The sequence below is a fragment of the Dasypus novemcinctus genome, chromosome 3 (assembly GCF_030445035.2).
Source record: "Dasypus novemcinctus isolate mDasNov1 chromosome 3, mDasNov1.1.hap2, whole genome shotgun sequence".
NCBI lineage: Eukaryota > Metazoa > Chordata > Mammalia > Cingulata > Dasypodidae > Dasypus > Dasypus novemcinctus.
The window spans coordinates 88697295-88719171 of NC_080675.1; positions in this window are offsets into that span (position 1 = coordinate 88697295).

A 21877-nucleotide genomic window follows, 5' to 3' on the forward strand; every position below is an offset into this window, starting at 1 on the left:
CTACTTCACTCTGAGCTGGTCAGATGTGGAAAGTTTCATCCCACCTGCCAAACCTGTGTGGGTGAGTCAACGGCAAGCAGAGGAGGTGACAGCACTGCGTGGACAGTCATCGCCTGGGTGACTGAGCAGGCAGGATAACTTTGCAGCCAAGGAAGGCCTTGGACTTTGTGGACTTCTGTGTTCACTGTGGCATGCAAACACAGGGGCCCACTTGAAGTACATGCCCCAGTTTCGGAGCATTAGAAACCCAGCCCAGCAGGTATAGCTCAGTGGCCTGAGTGCCTGCTTTTCATGTACAAGGTCCTGGGTTCAATCCCTGGTACCTCAAAAAAAAAAAAAATGCTGAAGTGGAGACCATCCTCTGTCTCCTGAAGATAGTTAAAAGGAAAAATATATTTTAAAAAAAAATGGACTGAAACTAGGGTTGGGAGTCCTGTAGACATCCCAGGAAGGAGCTTCTCTCCATTACTAATCCCTGATCCTCTCCATGTATCTGATGTATTCTTCCACTGGCTTTGGGCAGGTACTTTCTATTTCTCAGCCTATATGAAAGGAAATGTTCAATGACAGCAGCTCCCAAGCCTCTAGTCCTTTTTTCAAAAGAGTATTCTGACAGATAGAGGACCTGTTATCCTGTATTGTATGTGCTCAAGGAAGAATAGGAGTAAATCCAATTTGAGTATACTGACGGTGCTTGTAAAGCCATTTCACTCTGTCTTCATACATTTCACGCTATGTAACCATCACCACCAATTCTCCAACTCCTCATTTTCTGGGGGTTTCCTTTGATGACCATCACTGTTCAGGAATTAGAATCCCTCTTCTGAGAGCCTCTCCTAAGCTTGCCACCTCCCAGACTGAGGAGGGTGTTCCTCCACTGTTCCCTATAGACCCTGCGCATTTCGGTCCTTTTGTATATAGACAGATGAAGAGGATCAGAGGAAGTTCCCAGAGAAATGAGGTGGAAGGGATAGAGAAAGAGTGGCCAGTCAAGAAAACAAATCACTGGGGAGCACCATACTGCACAATGAGATAGTTGGACTATCACTTCAAAGGTGACTGTGCACAAGAATAAAAATGACTCAAAATATCTCCATCATTATAAGTAGAAAGTTTTTTTAATAATATAAAACATTGGCTGAATTAAAAATTTTATCTACCTACACACACACACACAAACACACAGATCCCAAAGTTTAAATTCAGAAGTTCACCTTAGAATAGAAATATAGAGGAAACAGTGATCTCATTGGGCTGCATGTGAATGTTTTAAATATAAGTCCTTCTGCTGAAGCAAAACCATCTTACCAGCTGCTAAAAGCTTCTTGCCTGTCACAATGCAGTTTTAGGATTTTTGAGACCAAAACAAAATATGAAGATTATCTTATATTCTCCTCTCCTCTTCATTTGCATAAACAGATCCAGAGAGACTGTTCAATTAGCAAGTTTCATTATGTTTTTATCATTAAAATCTCTTAATTCTTCGTACCCCAGAAAACATATTGGTAGTATTATACCTATGAGAGAACAAAGAGTAAACATATAAGAAAAATATTGCAAACCAGTATGCTAAGTGCTGTTAGAGCTCAGTTCAAACTATCACCTATCTTGGTGAATAATGTGGGTGACCATCCTGTTAATCTTTCCTGTCCTTACTCCCACACTCAGTAATTTACCTTATCTGTCTAATACATTTTGACTTACCTTATGTATCTTCTCATTAGTTCTTAAAAATACCCCCTCCTACACCTTCATTAATTGCCATATACATTTCTTTAAATCTTTTATTTTTTTCTGATTGTTGCCTCTTGTTGCTAAAATCTGCCTCTTCAGTGATACCAAAGCCATCTGGATCTCAAGTCTGAGCATGGTATTCCTTTCATTAAGTCTAGCAATGACTCCTCCCTACCTTCCAATAAAATATGAACTATTTAGCCTACCATATAATGCCTCCATGATCTGGAGTCTACCTGTGTCTCCAACTTCATCTTCATCATTCTCCAGTATTGAGACACATGCACTGTGCTCCTCTCTGAACCTGTTGTGTGTTTAGATGTCTTTGTCTACCAAATTGTCCCTGGGCCCCAAATTCCTCTTTTCCATCACCACCAGTGCAACATTTCATTACCTGGTGATCTTCTTTGACCATCATGATCCAGGTATTATGGTACTTCTGGGAATATTTTCCCAGGCTTCCATTCCCCATAAGCTGAGTGAGGTGCTCTTTCACTGTTTCTCATCAGATCCTGTGCTTCTTTGTTTTATGTTATTTATTGCATTTAATGTTTTCCACTCTTATGGGTTCTTAAATGTCTATTTTTCCAAATAGATGTTTTGCTTTTCAGAACCTAATAATATATAAATTTATACGGGGGATTGTGCTATCCTTCATTCATGTTTTACCTCAGACATAAAATAGGAATTCCTAAGAAACACTGGGAGACAGCTTCTGCCCTTCTGTTCTACTGCCCAACCTCCAACTCCCTCCTCATCCCTCCCCTACCACCTCAAATGGAGGAGCACTGAGATCATCTAATAGTAATGTCCTTAGTGGAAAGATTAGTAAATTTAGAAAGAGGGTACCTGGATTCCAGATGGCCTATGCCAAATTATTTAAAGTCCCTAAACCTCAATTTCTTCATTCATAAAATGAGGATTATAGAACTTATATGATTACTGTAAGGATTTAAATTAGAATAACTTACAGTTCTTCATATACGTACAATGCTTACAACAGCAGCTAGCATGTCTTAAGTCAATAATAAAAATAATAATAGCAAACACTTATAAAGCACTTGATACTACCAGGCACTGTCCAAGTGTTCTGCATATATTCATATTAGCTCATTTAATCTTCACAACTCTATTAGGTAGGTATTAATTGTGATTTGCTATTACTGTAAGCATTACTAGAATTTTTCAAATGTTTAAGTGTCCCTTGTGTCCCATATATACATCATTCCTTTACACTCCCACACCTGTTATTTTGAAGCACCTCAAGGATAGGAATCATGTTTTTTTCATTCTATTTCATAACCCCCAGAATCCCAATGTTAAATAATATAGCAGTGAAAACAGCCAACACAAGAAAGAATGTGATAGGGCAATGACATATCTCAGAGCTCTAAAGATAGACTATAGGCAAATTGCTAGCTCTGCATAGGCATTGGCAGTTCATTTGCATTTTGATACCATTGTGTCTGATACCTAGAAGTCATGGTATAGGTGGAGATTAACTACATGAATGAATGTGGAAATGAACAAATGGACTCAATCAAGGGTCACAAATGGGTTCTCAGTCACAGACTTGAGGCAGAGACAAAAAATGGAGGACCCCATATGTAACCCAGAGGATACTCATTAGCCATTACCTAGGGCTAGACTAGGGATAGCAGTAGCACCGCCAATTGTACACTCGCTGATATGTAAGGGCAGGAGTAATTTGCACACACACAATTTTTCCTTGGAAGGAATAAAAGAGAACATCCTAAGGGAGATCTGGAGGCCTCCTCTAGGAGGCTAGGAAGCCAATGCTTGCCAGCAAGAAGGGTACCATTATTGAAAAATTCATCACTGAGAGAAGCATTTTGCAATTGGTGCACTCGAGGTACAACTGGTAATTCACACAAAAACCCTTCACATGCTCACCAGGGCCCTGGTAAATGTCTTGTAAAGCTTTAAAATTATTTTTTAGAAAGGTAATTTCGTAAATGGGGTTTGAGCTACTTATATAAATGTACATTTGAAGATATTTTCAAAGGTACAAGCAAACTAATTTCCTTTCTTCATCTCTGTCTTCAAGAAGCTTACAGGTTGAAAGAACAAATAGAGTGCTAAAACACAAGATTACAACTTGGGATAAGTGCAGTTTATGAGCACACAGAGAGGTAACCTGATTCTGAACAGGAAGTGAAGGATGGGTTCTTAAAAGAGAACAAACCTGATCTAAATCATGAAGGAAGAGAAAATACCTGAGTGAAAAACAGAAGGAAAGCTTGTCTATGTCAGCTGAGTCAAACTGACTGGAAAAGTGAATCAGCAAATGTTGGAATGAGAAGCTGGTAAGTGAGACAGGAGTAGATAATGGATGAACCATTGTTGCATATTTAGGACCTTAGCTTTTGTTCCAGAAGAAACAGAATTAGCTGGGGTACTTTCAGCAAAGTCATGACCTAATCAGGTTTACTGTTTCACTATTAACAGTGCTTATATTTAGATGCCAGGATTATAGGTACATATTTATTATTTTGCTTACTTTTATTTTTATAATATTCTACAATAGACATTAATTTCCTGGGTAAACAAAATGTTAGTTTTTCAAATTTTGGAATTTGTAAGAAAAAGTTAGCCTATGAAACCAAAGTGTTAAAAAAAAGAGATGCATATTTTTAATAACACAAATGACAATGTGTAGTTTCATATGATATAATACATTTTATAATTTTAAAAAATTTGTTTTTTTATAAAATGTCATAGGTGCCTTATATTTTCAGATACTTTATACTTAGACTAATGTTGCATTTATTATTTTTACTCTTTAGTAATAAATGCTATTAAAATCCCTGTTATAGCAGTTCTTAATGACCTCTAACTCAAAATAGTGGAACAACACGGAAAAACTGTAATAACTGCAAAGCAAAACCAAAAAGATAGCTAAAGAAGTACAAATTAGTTCAAAGAATGTACAATAAAATCTAGAAGTATTTTACTTTAAATTTTACAAAAAAACATCATTTCTTGCTATGCATAATTTGGTTTAATTTAAGCTCTTTAAATGCACAGAAGCAAGGCTGCAAAATGTTATCTCAGATCTAACTACAGCTTTTGATATGAGAACTATGTAAGCATGAGCTAAGTGTACTTTGCATATATTCAGGTAATGTTTCTGAGCATATTACACCTACATATGCTATGCAAAATGTTGCAGAAGATTAAATTACCCTAGCCACATTTGCAAAACGGCAGTATGTCTGTCATTGCATGTAAACATATGCAGATTTATGCAAAAGATTCTCAAATATGTGTACCTAAAGTCTCAAACTCCCCACAGACATGCAAAGCCAGAAGGTTTTGTTTATTTTCAAATTCTTGGAAAACCTATAAATGGGACTAAAGAAATAGATATTCTTATGTTGTATTTTCAAATTTGGGGCATCTACGTATTTTCTTTCTTTCTTTTTTTCTTTCTTTCTCATCATTTATCCAAGATTTTAGATTCAACTGCAGTAATCTATACGCTAGATTTAATGCAAGCACAAAATTTCCATTTGCTTCAAAAAGCCCTCCTGGAATTAGGGAGAGAGAGAGTTCATGCACCATTTTACATAATGTATCAGATTCGTGCGGCACGTAAGTCTATTCCTAATGGTTCTTGTTTATTGGCCTTTCAAGAGGTGCCTTAACTCTTTCAGGTTATCACAACAAAATATCAAACATTGCTAAAATGGTTTGTCAGGGTGAAGTCATTTTCTAGAATGGGTGATTTATCACAACAAAATGAATTAAACTCTGGTTTGGTAAATAAGGTAGTAAACCACAACAGTGGCTCTGCTGATATTAATCATAACATAGTATCAGTAATGAGAAATAAACAAAATATGAATATTTTATTCAGGACACATACTTGGTTTTCCACAGTTCCTGAAATGCTGAAAACCAAATTACATACATTGAATTCTCTTTTAAATCAAATAGTAAATTATACCAGGGAAATTTTTAAAGGTACCTTCTTGAAATATGGTCCCAAAATTCTGTGAATCTGTGCCCTGTGACTGCTACACCAATAAAATATGGAAAAACACTATGACAAATTCTGGAATTAGGCTTGGTAAACTGAGTGCATCTACTTCCTGTGTCTCATGGAATGCTCACTTTTGGAAACTAACCACTAAGACAAAGGTAAGCCAAGCAGTCAATAGTGGAGATGAACTGAGGTAACTCTTGGCCTTTAGTCCCGGTGAGTTCCCAGCCAACAGACAGCACCAACTGGTCAGCCATGCATGTGAACCAGCTCAAAAGTGAACTGTCAAACCAACATGGAGCAGAGAAGAACATTGCCGAATTGCAGACTCATGAGCTAAACAAATGATTGTTGTTGTAAGTCATGAGTTTTAGAGGTTTTTTGGTCATGTAATAATCATGAACCAGAACAGATTACTTTCACGTGGTTACCCTCCCCATGTGTTTGTGTGTGTGTGTCTTAAATATATTTACATAAGTTCACATTGTGTTACTTTGGAGTGACATATACCTCCAAAGAGTTGGTTCATACTTAAGCAATCTGAGACGTATCATTGTGATGCTCTAGTAATGATTCTGAACTGTATGAAGCAATGGAAGCGGGTTCTGCTATAAAAGATACAAATGCCAAGGAAGAACGAGTTCAAGAAATTCTCTTGAGTTGCTATAATATTTACTTGTGGGGAAAGCACCTCTCTTGCTTAATCAAACAACATTAACTTTATTGAGAATTATTCTTTTTTCCTCCCTTTCCATATAATGATAAAATAAGAAACTGTGATATACAATATTTAACCAATTTCTGTTTGATTATGTAGCAAATGTATTACTGGCACACTTTGAGAGAGAGAGTTTTCATGATTATTTTCAATTCCATGCCAGACCTTCCTTTTCTCCAAAGCATGCAGTCAAAGCAAATTTGAATTCCCCTCCTATGAAGCACCTCCCTATCAGCTTCAATAGAATGTTGCTGTGACAAGTCACTCAAGTTTGCAACCACTATGCCAAGTTCTAGATGGGTACTTGTATAGAGTGATTTAGGACTACCATCAGCTATATTTTCCCAGAAGTCTATCTCTGCTGTCTGTATTTCCCTTCTGGAAAAAAAGCACAAATCAAAGAATTATGTCATTAGATCCTTCATGTAGATTGGTTTCTTTTACCACCTTCCATTATAGGTGACAACCAGCTCAAAGTAAGTTTGGGCATCAAGAGAAGACGCAAAATGGAGCTACAGCGCTCAGGAAATTGGGAGTTACTTGGGGGACTCGAGCAACAGCCACCTGAGGACAGTACAGAGGAATTGAAATTTCACAATTTTGTCTGTCTGACCTTGTTGCTGGTGATATGAGTTGAAGAAAACAAGTACATGAGTTCAACGGGATGCTTTTCTTCCTACTGCTAACATCTTTGCTGAACATTTTACACTCAGGGAAACACATTCGGATTTTCATCCCACTGGGGGCACATTTGAAACATTACTGCTTCAGTGTCCTGATAGACTTCATGACTGAATGAACTTCTAGTACCAGCTTACTACAAGAGAGTGACTTAGGCAAGTGAGAGAATTGGGTTATGGGTCTTCAGGCTCCTTACAACTCTCATTATTATTTAAAAGTGAAGTTTGCATGAATACATGACTGAATCCTTAAGACATTGACTTTATTTTATGTCCCAGCAGTTGCCTATAAGCCACTGGCCTGTGCTGTCTTGAAAATACACACCCTTGGTAGCCACTGTCCTGCTCCAGTCTGAGTTGATGTCAGGTTAATTCTGCAATCCCTTGTGATCAATGTTCTACAGTTTTTATAGGCATCCCTTTTCTGCATAAATATTTCCTGATCTGCCTCCCTGCTCTACCCTGGAGGTCCATAACCATTTCCTAAAATGGCTTTAAAAAAAGAAAAGTATTTCTTTCACCTCTATTAAGATGTGTCTGCTGCAGGAGATAGGATGTAAGAATTGTCTCTGTCATCATTATTTCCTTCAATCTGTTATGCACATCTACATGTCCCTATCCCATAGAGTCTGCCCTTTATATTAGCAACCTCTTGAAAATCCAGTGTGAAATGAACTTAATATTTTGTCAAAGTTAGGAGGCATAAAAACTGTGCCTTTTAATTATGCCAATATGTGCAAAATATTTATTGCCATATTCTTTCATTTTAGGGTACACACATGTATGTGTGTTCATTTATTTATAGTTTACATAGTGATAATCTCAGCACTCTTTCTACTTGTAACTTCTATTTTTACTAGCTGTTTCTAGAAAATAATGGGGAAATCATGTTAACCTTGGAAGGAAGTTTAGAAAACCAATTATTTTTAAAGAATAATTTTGCAAGATTTAAAGCAATTTTAGATTGTTTAAAACAACAACCATAGCCTTCAGGATGTATCAACCATATTCTATTGCCTGTTAGGTTGTTGTAGCTAATGAGAAAGTGAAACCCAGTTTCAGTTGAGGGAAGTAAATCAGTTAAGAAAAGAGAAGGGGAATAGCATTTTGTAGTCTTAACATTCCCAGTATTACCTTTAGTTATTTTTTTTTAAGGATTTATTTATTTATTTATTTCTCTTCCTTCCCCCCAACCCCAGTTGTCTGTTCACTGTGTCTATTTGCTGCATCTTCTTTGTCCGCTTCTGTTGTTGTCAGCGGCATGGGAATCTGTGTTTCTTTTTGTTGCATCATCTTGTTGTGTCAGCTCTCCGTGTGTGTGGCACCATTCCTGGGCAGGCTGCACTTTCTTTCGTGCTGCGTGGCTGTCCTTATGGGGTGCACTCCTTGAGCGCATTACCACTCCTTGAGCACATCAGCACTGCACATGGGCCAGCTCCACATGGGTCGAGGCCCGGGGTTTGAACCGTGGACCTCCCATGTGGTAGACTTGGCCCTAACCACTGGGCCAAGTCCGCCGCCACCTTTAGTTCTTTTATACCTATTATTTTATTAGATCATCACAACAATACTATGAAATAGGTATTGATTTATCCATTTTACAGATGAAGAAACTGAAGTTCAGCAAGATTAAGGAACTTGTCCAAAGTTCAAACTACTAGTAAAATCAGTGTTCAAATCCTAATCTGTCATTGAAATGGCATTATATAAATAAGCCAAATCCCAACTATACAGAATTTTAACTAAGAAACTCAAAGTTTCAATAGCATGAAGAAAAATTTCTAAAACTTGGTGTAATGGAAAATGACTGAAATAAGATCTTAGGTTTAGGAAAATGTAGAAGCTTTTGCTAAAAGATACAGGCTGGAAAAAGCAAACAAGGAAACAAGAAACCAGCATCAAGAACTGAAAGACCAGCTGTAGAAGAATGCTAGCTCAAAAATGCTGAACTTTTTGTAGAATATATCAAAATCTTTTCCTGCCAAATATATTTAAATCCTTCATTTTGGCATGTTTTTCCCAGAGAGAGTATCCCTTATATTTTATATTGTAATTTAATGGGGAATAGGTTTTGCTTGAAATTGGAAACATGGAGTCTATCAAATAGAATGCTAGATGTTTCAAACAGAAGGATTTTTAGGATATACTGCTCTTTGAGTTTTCACTTTTCCATATTTTAGGTGTGAAATGGATGAATAAATGTAATTTCAAAATCAATTAAACTCTTACACCCATAATTATTTTCTTAGATTTTTTGTTGTTGTTACTTGGGCACAGGGTTGACAATGATGTCATATTAAAACAAACAAGAAACAAACAAAATACTCTCAACTATTTAAAAATGAGAAAACTGTCATGTCTAAGCAGTCAATGTTATCCAGGTTTTCTAAAAAGTATTGCATTTGATATTGGCTCCCAAAGTGAAGGAGACTTTGAAAAAGCTAGGATGGTTATCAAGAGTTTGGAAGACTAGATAGATGGGTCTTTAGAGAGAGGTTAGAAGAAAATAATTTATGAAGTCATTTTACTGTAAGAATAAGTGGGTAATAGTTGTCAGTTATTAGAAAAGAAGGAACTCATGACTTATGCTGCACAGTTGTTTCCTTATTTCCGTAAAGAATCTTAAAACAAAACATGAGTTCACAGAGTTACAGGCAGAATTCCTGGATAAGAGTATGACCTTACAGACCATCAGAGTGATGAGATACTATAGTTCCTTTAGAAATCCAGCAGGGTTTGGTTGGCTGCATAATAAATCTGAAGAAACATTAAATATTTAAACAATCCCCCCAAGAGATAAATGGTTAATAAAATGAATGAGTCAGAATAAAGTAATGCTTAGTAGAATAAATACTTTTACTGGATGTGTGTGCCAGTGCCCTCCCTCTGAAAGGATGAAATTTATATTACTTCCTAAATAAATAGTTCCTTTTGAAACAACTTTCACCTAAAAAGGTCCCTAGTGGCAATAATTCTTCTTTTTCAAAGTGTCTAAGTAATCATTTATTTGCTGCTTTAATTCTAATTAATGATCCAGACCTACTGCATGATTGATTTTCTTCTTATAACTTCCTTATACTTCCTTACAGTTTTTCATGCCTGTCAGAAGTTTGTCTTTGGAATTTTATCACTCTCATTCATATAATTTCTCAATCCTATAAACCACTCTGAACTCTTCTTGTAAAAAAATTTCCCAGAATGGAAGGAACCTAAACCTAGGCTCTCCCTGTGTCAAAATGGCATCAGCATTCCTACGGATTTAACATTAAAATTTTATTGCTTCAAAATGTTTATTGAATCTCTTACTGTGTTTCAGGTCCTGGTGATACCTGAAATGTAATAATGCCACCACCTCCTTCTGCCATCCATTCAGTTCAATTCCAGGACTGCTTTTTATATTCTATCTAAGTAATGATTCATTCTACGCTATTCTCCTTTATGATACTTTTTCTCCACAAATGATATGTATCAGATCACAAATGTTACAACTCTCAGGAAGCTAGTGCACTCGAAGATGAAATGTCCTTCACAAGATCAGGTAGCATCTTGCTGGACAAATCCAGAATGTAACAACTTTCTGAATTCAATCAAAAGAACTTTTTGGTAGCTGCGATCGACTACCTCCTCCACCTGCCTTAACTCCGTATGTGGTGTTTATTTCCCATGGTGGCATCAAATCGTTAAAAAAACAACTAGCTGCTGCAGTTGCTTTCATCCCAGACTATTTGACAAAAGCCAACAGAAGCAGGAGCCATAATATCCTTCAGCCCAGGGGTTACCTTCCCTGAAAAAAAAGGAACCAAATAAAAGAGATGAAGGAATGTGGTGTCTTTACACTGTCTACAGGATTATCTGCAAGTGTTTCCGTGAACCTAGTGGAACCAGGAAACTCCCTGGATTGCAGCTCAGTGCAATGTTTTTTATTTACAACCTAAGGCCGTTTCCTTGTGCTCCACACAAACCCTTCATAAATTCTCCTCAAAATGTTATTCCAAGGTGAAGCTAGTGTGATCTCTGTGTACTACACACTTAATTACCATTTACTTCATTTAAATGAAGCATTTTTCACCCTGGTATTATTATCATGAGGATAAGACCTGGTAGCCAGGCCAAGTCTGAATCAGACCTGCGTAATTTCTTCCATTTCACTCTTGATCAATCCCTAGTTTTGTTCTTGCTTTGTCACATTCTTGTGTCGTTAAGAATATAAGCACTCTAGCTTTCTCTGTTTTATGTTTCCTGATTCTTTTTGTTACTGATCCCCACAGGTTCTCCCGCATCCACTCATTTAGTACATTCAATTCCTACCAATATAACATTCATTTTACCTAGTTATTACTTCACCTAATATATTATTTCCTGCTCTGAATAATTTTATATCTGTTCTCATCAACACTATCCCATATATATTATGAGCCAGGGATGATACTTGAGGCTATGAGTCTATAGTAAAAAAGCAAAAGAGAGTTGCTGCCATTAAGAAACATTCTAACAGGGTAAAGAGATGATAAGAAAGTATAAAAATGAATTAGTAGCTAAAATTCAAATTTAAATTGCTATGAAAGAAACTATTGTACTGTCTTTTAGGTTAAGACCTAAAGTATGACAAGGAACGAGATATACAAAAAGCTGGTGCCAACTCATGTAGAGCCTTGTCAGGCCATGCAGCAAGAGAAGTAAAATAGTGCATTAACAAAATAATAGGACACTAAGAATAAAGAACAGTTAGAGAACATGAAATGCATGTTGGATATTAAAAATACCAAGAAAACAGAAGGAATAGAAAGTGAAGTCAAGGAAAATTATTAGATATTAGAAGCAAAAGGTCTTTGAAAAAATTCAAAAAGTAATTCAAAGTCTGTAATACACCAGTAATAGGGATTAAAGAAAGTGAGTGTAATAAAATAGAAATAGCGCAAGAATATTTCCTAGAAATGATAGAAACGTGTTTCCAAATTTCAAGAGTTCACACGTGGTCACACACAAATGAATAAAATAGCCCTACATCAAAGCATGCTATTTTGAACATTTATCATGATAAGGATAAAGAAAAATTTCTAAAATCATCAGAGCTTAAAAAAGGTCCCATCAAAAGAATGGGTAGCATAATATGACAGAACTTCTTAATAGCAACAAAAGAAAATCAGGGAGTCATACCCTCACCATTCTTTTTTTTTTTTTTAATTCATTTTTAAAAAAATATTACATTCAAAATATATGAAGTCCCATTCAACCCCACCGCCCCCAACCCCCACTCCCTCCACAGCAACACTCTCTCCCATCATCATGACACATCCATTGCATCTCTGGGCATCGCTTCACCTCATGGTCAATGGTCCACATCATAGCCCATACTCTCCCATGTTCCATCCAGTGGTCCCTGGGGGGATCTAAAATGTCCCGTAATTGTCCGTGAAGCACCACCCAGGACAACTCCAAGTCCCGAAAACGCCTCCACATCTCATCTCTTCCTCCCATTCCCCGCACCCAGCAGCCACCATGGCCACTTTTCCCACACCAATGCCACATTTTCTCTGTGGATATTGGATTGGTTGTGTCCATTGCACTTTTATGTCAAGAGGGGGCTTAGATTCCACATGGATACTGGATGCAATCCTCCTGCTTCCAGTTGTAGGCACTCTAGGCTCCATGGTGTGGTGGTTGACATTCTTCAACTCCATGTTAGCTGAGTGGGGTAAGTCCAATAAACCAGAGCCCTCACCATTCTTAAGGAATATGAATTCTATTTCTGGTAGAATTCTGGGTTCAACTTGTTTATGAAATAATCATGAGGGTAAAATGAATTCAAATTTAAGCATGTAAAAACAAAAAAAAAATTGCCTCTTTTCCCCTTTTATAAAGTTACTGAAAATGTGCTACAGGAAAACAAGAGAATAAAAAAGAAAGGGGGAACAAGATGTAACAGAAGGAAGAAAGGGAGTTTTCTAAAGGACAGAAGTCCCCAAGGGGCAGCTGTAGACAGTGCCCGGCTGGGAGGCACAGGGCCCAGCTGGCATGACAGGATAGAGGACTTCACAAGGAAGGTCTTCAGGGAAAAATGGAAATGCTAGACTCTCTGATCGAAGGGAACTTTTGGAAAATAATGTTCTTGATAATACATAAAAATAGATACATAGAAATCTAAGCAAATGAAAAATGAGACAAATATTAATTTCAGGAAAAATGAGTGATAAAGAAAACAACATACATTTTAAATAACTGCTTAATGGTAGACAACATTTATATCATCGCGTAATCTAAAAGCTGACAACCTATTTAATGAAAATATTTATTAAACTTTTTAAAGGATGTGGATGAGAATTTGGGAGGAGGCTATGAAAAAAGAAAGTGAAATGCTCATCTTCCGTGAAAGGAAATCAGTAAAAAGGGTTTAAAATAGATGAATCAACAAACAGAGGAAAATCCTTATTATTGTATACAATGGAGATAAATAATCATGTACTAGACTAAAAGAGGAATCATTATTTCTGGGGAGAAACTTAAGGGTAGAAAGATAAGAGCAGGTTACTGCTATCTATTTTTAAATAAACCTTTAGCACAATTTAACTTTTTAAAACATGACAATGTTTATTGATTAAAAACAATTATTAATGTAACAAAAATAGATATATTCTGTCTATTTTAACATAAACAAAAAAATCCAGAAAGATGGTAAAGAGGAAAAACAAAAGTCATTCTTTTTTTTTTTTCTTTTTAAGATTTATTTTTATTTATTTAATTCCCCTCCCCTCCCCTCCCCTCCCCTCCCCTCCCCTCCCCTCCCCTCCCCTCCCCTCCCCTCCCCTCCCCTCCCCCAGTTGTCTGTTTTCTGTGTCTTTTTGCTGCGTCTTGTTTCTTTGTCCGCTTCTGTTGTCTGTTGTCGTCAGCGGCACGGGAAGTGTGGGCGGCGCCATTCCCGGGCAGGCTGCTCCCTCCTTCGCGCTGGGCGGCTCTCCTTATGGGTGCACTCCTTGCGCGTGGGGCTCCCCTACGGGGGGCACCCCTGTGTAGCACGGCACTCCTTGCGCGCATCAGCACTGCGCATGGCCAGCTCCACACGGGTCAAGGAGGCCCGGGGCTTGAACCGCAGACCTCCCATGTGGTAGACGGACGCCCTAACCACTGGGCCAAAGTCCGTTTCCCCAAAAGTCATTCTTAAGCTCACTAACTTGAGATGACTATTGCTTCCCAGGAAATATTTTCATATATGTTTAAACATATTTGGTAGCATATTGATTATGAAAAAAATGTATAAATACAAACATTAATTATCTCCCACCTGATTTACAGATTATAAAGATGGTAATAATAAGTCCTATGATATTTAATATCAATAATATTTCTACCCCAATTTTAATACTATGAATTGAAGTTGCTTAAAATTTTTTGGGATAATGTACATAGGTATATATACATATGCAATAATAGGAGACATTTTTGAAAATGGAAATAGAAGGGCATGGAAAGTGAGAGGTAGATGCTGGTGTATGGGAATCCTGTATTTTATGTGTGATTGTTCTATAAACTCACTACTTCTCTAAAAAACAAAAAAAATGTGATGCGAATAAAAACAGCTTTCAGAAAATAAATTTTAAAAAGGTGCACCTTCCATTTCAGGTATCCAAGAGAAAAGTATTTCTGGCAAAATGGACAGCAAGGATATATGCCCTGAGCTTGGAAGATGCTGGCATGTTGCAGCAACAGCTAGGAGGCCAGGTGGCTGGAACGGAGAATGAGGGGAAGAGTAGCAGGCAGTGAAGCCAGAGAAGTGATAGCTTCTCTCATCAGATGGAAAGAATGTTTGGCTTTTCTTTTGATTGACTTGAATCGCCATCAGAGAGTTTTGAGGAGGGGAGTGATAGGGTCATATTTACACTTTACCAGGCTCGCTCTGGTTACTGTGTTGGCTTCAATATTCCAAACCAGAAGTAATGAAAGCTTCAAGCAAGGTTTAAAGGTAGAAAAGTAAAAAGTCACATTCTGGAAATATAAATGAAAGGGAGAGTTTGAAGATTTGCTGTGGATTCAAGGTGTGTCCCTTTTATCTTCCTCTTGCATCCACTTTACCAAACAGTTCACCAGGTTTAAAAAGTATCAGATTACATGTTTCAAAACTTTTCAAAGCGAGAATTTGGAGTTTCAGATATTTTTTTCATACTTTTTATCTTTTAGTTGCTCCTGTCTTATATCTTTGTTGCTCGTGGTTCCCTTTCTCAGTGCCCCCGGCAAACATATGTGCTGAAATGAAATAAATAATTACATAAATAAACCAACAACTATTGGCCAACATAGAACTGTGAAGACATTAACGCACCCCAATAGCCTTGGAAGCCTAATAACACAGAAAAGATCTGACGGGGATCTTCAGAGGATTGCAAATTGATACGAACATGTTTCTCATTAGGAACATCATGTTTTCTAACTTTATACACAATTATTTGCATTTTCTAGTGGCAAAGACTTTGAAAGTATAATATGAATTATGGCTAAAACTTAAAGTCTTGAATTGGGTCTCAAAAAGATATAGAACTTTCACTTTAAAAATGGGAAGAACTATTTCCCAATATCTATCACCCCCACACTCCCCATTGTAATAAGCAATTGAATCTACTGGGGGTAAGTAATAAAAGCATTTTTGTTCAAAGAGTCCAAAATCAGGTTTACTGAGTTACATAATACAAATAAGACACACACTTCCATGGCTTCCCACCCCAATATGTGCAGCAAGCAACTATCATGAGACAACAGTGTTCTGGAAATTTGTTGGATAAGGATAAAGATAAATTGCTTTAGGTTTCAAAACAATTATATATGCATGTTATATGCATATAATATTTCAGATGAAGAGAGGTTGAAAGTAAGTACTTTTACCCAGGATCAGAGTCATTAGTGACAAAAAGAATCTTCATACTCTGACCTTCTACCTGACAACTGAGCACGATTTTCACCACGAGATAATGCTCAGCCTTAACCAGATCACTTATTTCAGTAATATATCTACTCAAGTACATAATATAGGGTCAACAACACTTTTTGAAAGCTCTTAGCTGTGCAATTTTAGCATTCTTTTACAAAAAAGATTAAAATTAAATTTAATCTGGTAAATTTAGAAGGCAGTATAGCTAAGTGGTTAACAGAATGACTGTATATCTCAGCCTCAGAAGCATACTGACCACATGGTTGATACCATTCCAGTTATTTCAGCTTTATAATTTTCATTTATGTTCTTTTATAAAACAGAGATATTAATGGTACTTATCTCAGAATTTGGTTGCTAGGATAAAATGTGTAAATATATGTAAATCTCCTAAGCTGGTGCCTAGCACATAGAAGATACTACATATATGTTAGTACTGTTATTAGGAGGTTCATTCTACAGAACTAACAATAAGACATGCTGTTTATTATACTAATATCAATTTTAGATTTTGAGTATAGTTACCTTCTGTTGTTGGAAAGCAATGTCAGTTCAAAAGTAAAGCCACAGAAAAATACTTGGTGGCTGATATTTGTCCTAGAGGTTGTGAGGTTTGTTGTATTACAAATAATACTGTTGACGTTATCCCTCCTGATTTTCTACAGCATGGTAAAGGTAATAATGTGTAGCTGATGGAATTTCAAATAAAGCATTATTAAAATATTTGTTCAGTGACCTTGCTCTTTGTCGCTTGTCTTCTTGTGACTGTTAACATCCTGGTGCAATCTCCATCTATCTTATACATTTATTTCAGTTCTATTCATGGTATCATGTTAACTGGCTCTTTTTGGTACTAGAAAAGGTATGTGATAGAATTTCTTAATAAAAGTTTATATGCTTCTTAAATAGAAGTTTATATCCTAAGTTGGGACATTCAGGCCTGGAGAAAGATGCACCAGTGAGTAGAGCACTCATTAAAGAAGGAATAAAACATCAGTCAGAGTCTCAATGTATGTGAATTATAGTAAGTACTTTGGAACACTTTTCATGGACCACAGCCTACCAGGGTGCCATATGGTAAAATCCTTCCTCAGTTCTAATGATGTATTTTCTGTGTGGAATGCTAAATCTGTCAGTAATATTTTACTTCTGATAACCTAGGATGCTGAGATAGTCTATAAACCCATTTACATATTTATGATATTCTCAAGATATAATTCACAGGTTGGAAAATTTTGTATGAACACAGCAGAGGAAGGCTGAAGTAAGAAAGCATAATTTTTCAGGAAAAAAATGCTAAAAGGGCAAGAAAAATATATTCTCATAATCCATGGATTAGGCATGACTCAGAACATTCTCACAGTAACAGCCTGTTTTCACAAGGTATAAAATTCAAGCTTAAAGAACTAAAATCTTACTTTGTCAGTTTCAATGTTAGGGAATATTGATAGGCATGAGTGGGTAACTGTTGTTTACCAGACATGTGAATATAGGCTTATGAGGCAGAGAATCAAATTCATTAAGAGCCTTCTAGGCAAAGAATGCTTTCCTGGGTGAAAGATTTATAGCAATAACAAAATAGCCCCTAATTCTAAGTGGTTGTCATCTGTGAATTTATCTTTTTCTAAGGAAAGTGGTAAATAGCACATTATAGTTAGCACTTCATGACCAGAGGAGGGCATTGGAAAGGTAAACATATTTCAGAAGGAAGAGACCTAATGGATGATAGAGGAACCATAAAACAAGATGTTCCAAAAATGTCCAATGGTATGAAAACCACAAAACTTGAAAGTCAGTATATAATCTGTATATATTATGAAAGCATTAGAGCTCTCTCAGATCTGACAGCATGGAGGACATAGTTCACATTTCAGCCCGTACCTCTACAAATACTTGGAAATATATGGTAGGGCAACTTTTCGGTCAATATCCTACACATATGTTTTCAATATCCAAGTTAATTATCTGATTTCAGGTTTACTGAGGTATTATCTACAAAACTAAAATTCATCCTTTTTTGAGAACAGCCTATAAGCCTAACAGACAAATTGAAATACTGTCAGGAGGAGGGCATAGAACATTTCATTCACTCCCAAAACTGCCTTTATTACTCTCTGCAGTCAATCTCTTTCCCACTAAGCTTAAAAACATTTAGGAGTAATCATTAAGGTTGAGGAGTAAAGAAGGGACTTTTTAACCAGACCCTCTCCCTGCTCCTCCATGCAACCTATAAAGGAGAGGTCATAAAGGAAAAAGGTGACATATTTGATTACATTTCTAGTTCATATATTTAAAAGCTTCTTTAAAAATAGGTCTAGGTAAATAGAAGCAATATTATGTAACAATAATAACAGCAGACCACCCCAACTGAGTAAGGTTAGGATTGAGTTTAAGGTTTCTGGAGATATGATGTTAGGTAAGGCTTAGGAATAGAATTGTGTAAGAAGAAAACTACAGTGAGGTGGTGAGCTCTACTGATGCTGGCTAGTCATATCATACAGTCCCAAGCACATAATCTGATAAACTGATGATTTAGTAAGCTGAGAGTTTTATATGTTACAAGGCAGAAGGAATCAGAAAAACAAAACTGTTACTCTGCCAGTAATTCTGGCTACCAGGAATACATTTGTTGAAGTGAAAATAACAAAAAGCTTGTAAGAAATCAAACACATTGTCTTTGTGCTGACCAATAAAGGATGCCTGGTAAAGTTAGCTCTGTTTCCTAGAATTTAGATACGTAATTTAATAAAAAAATTCTGCAATGATAGCTTGATACCATTGCCTGAGACTTTAAAAAAAGAGGACTCAAAGGAAATCAAATCATGAAGTCAAGACTCTGTAAAATCCTTTTCAGTACCTTTTATCAGAAGTATCAAAAGCAACTTCTATAAAAGGACAAATAAAATTCATATTATAGCAATTACGGTTTATTCAATTCATTGAATTTCCCAACCCTTTGTAGAAAGGGGATTCATTTTATGGAAAAATTCCTGCACCAAACAAAGCAACTCTGATTGAAAAACTTTAGGTATTAGCTAAGAGAAAAATGAGGCAATTCACAAATATGCTGCATTTTCTTTTCATTACCATTATCACACTACACATGCTTCTGACACTAAGTATTTGACAATGTAGTCTGACTTTACTTTCTCTACTCCTCATGCCATTCCTGCCTAAATCTTCTGTAATCTGCCTCCACTGAACCTACTCTTAACTTTTCTTATTGAACTCCCTGCTGTTTTGGAAATTGAAGATCTCTCCTTATTGCTTAAAACTTTCTTCTCCCCTGGTTTCCATAATACCACACCATGACAGTTTTATGCTAAATAACCTTGGTCTGTCTCTTCTGTTAAATGTGGTGTTTCCCACTATTCCCTCCTCACTGAATGAATTTCCTTGTATTATATTTCTCCTTGAACTATCTCTACCACTTATATGACTTTAACGCCTACCTATATTCTCTTTTGGCTCCAAAATCCATATTCATCATGTTCTCTCCTAAGTATATTGAATATGTATATCCACCTAACTTCCAGACCTCCCCATTTTGATGACTCGGCTCTTTTAAAGGCAAGATGCCCCAAACTGAACTCACGTTCTTTCCAAAATTGTTGTGCCTTCTAAATTCATGTCAGTTTGCAGTTCTGCCAACAAAATCCAGGCACCTAGAAAGAAATCTTGAACCTCTTGTTTATAATAGCCCCTTTGCCTTATCCTTACTTTCCTGATGATTATGAATTGAATCTGGACAAACATTTTTATTCCTGGGTCCACTGCCAGTTTAGACCATTATCCTTTTAGGGTGATGTGTTGGAATAGTGTACTGATTTTATCTTCTTATCCACTCATTCATCTTCCACACTATCAAAAGACTGATTTTATCTAAAGCATGGACCTGATATTATTAATCTGCTTAAAATTCTTCAAAGTTTCAATTTATCTAAAAATCTAAATATTTTAGCATATAGATGAAGATCTGAATAATTCACCCCATTTGCCTCTTTAAAGTCACCTTCTTTTGTATACCTTGCATTTTAGCAGTCACAGCTACTTAGAAAACACTGAACCTCTACTGCTAAACCATGAATACATGCCTTCCCCAAACTCTTCCTTCATACCACTTTTCCTCCCCTGGCAAAAAAAAACCTTATCTTTTAAGACTCAGCTCACACATGACCTTCTCCAGAGATTCTTCTAACATCTTTTCTTTATTAGATGAACTATGTACTTCACGTATTTTTCACAGTACCCTGTAAAACTTATTGAGGCCATTTGGGAAATTGCAATAAAGTATGACATTGTGTTCCTCTCTCTTTTCACTCCTTTCTGCAAATTCTGGAGCTTGCTTAAAAGCAGATATATTCTCCTTTTATCAATATAGTCTGATAATTACCTGACGTAAGAGACTCAGTAAATTACGCTGAAATGAAATGGAAAAAGAAAAAGCAGCATGTTAGTGGGATAGAAACATTCCTTCACAGGGAATATTAATGCATATTTATATATTCAAATATTCAAATGCCTGTTGCACCTTTCCTATGCCATGAATCTTCCTTCATCTATTTGTAGTGGATATTATGGAAGGAATTCATATATGAGGCAGAGGTCTGACTAAGTAGAGTTTTCCTAATTCTAATAATCCATGACTCCTTATACTAGGATCTTCCAGAGTCTAATTTACAACCTCTGGAGATTTGGGCAGTGTATTAGTCAGGGTTGCTATGGAAATAGAACTGACAGGAGATATCTGTAAATAGTATGAATTTTATAAAATTTCTCATGCAACTGTGGGGACACACAAGTCCACATTCTGTAGGGCAGGCTGCAAGCCAGGGACTCTGATGAAGGTCCTCAATGAGTTACCCAGGAGATGCTGGTTTTATGAAATAGAGATGGGAATTTTCCCTTTGAATGTTGAGATCACTTCTCCTTTTAATGTCTTCAAATAATTGGATTAGATACCACTTACGCTGATGGCAAATTTCCTCCATTGGTTGAAGATATAACCAGGCATCTATGCAATCACGGATGATTAAAGTCCATGAAATGGCCATGTATCTCAATTGTGCAGAACTATCTGAAAACCAGGACTGAGCTTTCTCTTCTTCAGTCAACTGATTGTAAGGAACTCCCCAAGAAACCCTATAGCTGTGGGCTTAGAAAGAGAAAGTAATGTGGCAGGAATGATCACCATGGCCATTTGGGCCACTTCCTCATGTAACAGGCCTTCAGGACCTGTTTGTGCCTTGTCTTGTATATACTACTTTCACTTTATGATAGAGTGCTGCTGTGAATGCTTAGCTTCATGGCAGGGAGAAGGTCAGGGCTCCTTGGGACAAGTGGAAGCTGGGTGGTACAGGCTTGACACTGGGTGATCTTCTCCTGGGGGCAGGAAGGAGGCTAGGTGGCTGTCTCTTCAGGGAAGATCATTACAGGTTTATCTGGTGAAGTCTCAGCAGAATTTAGGGGTTCAGTGTCCCCACTGCCATCATTACCAACCCATATATCTCCATCCCAATTCTCAGGATTCTACTCCTTTCCAATCAATGCACTCACTTTAACAGCAGACACCCTGCAAGGTTGAGATTTTAGTTTCCATTGTAACTCTGCTACTCGCACAATGAAGTCTGAGTCTGGTTATCAGAAATCTCAAGTCTGCAGCTGTACAAAACAAAATTTTCTTACAGAGCATACATAGAAATGTTCACATCATTCATGTAGTAGTTAAGTTGCAAATTTGAAACCTGCTCATGTAACTGAATCCAGCATATTCTGGAATAGCCCACGAATATAAATGTAACTTTTAAGTCCACTAACCTCTG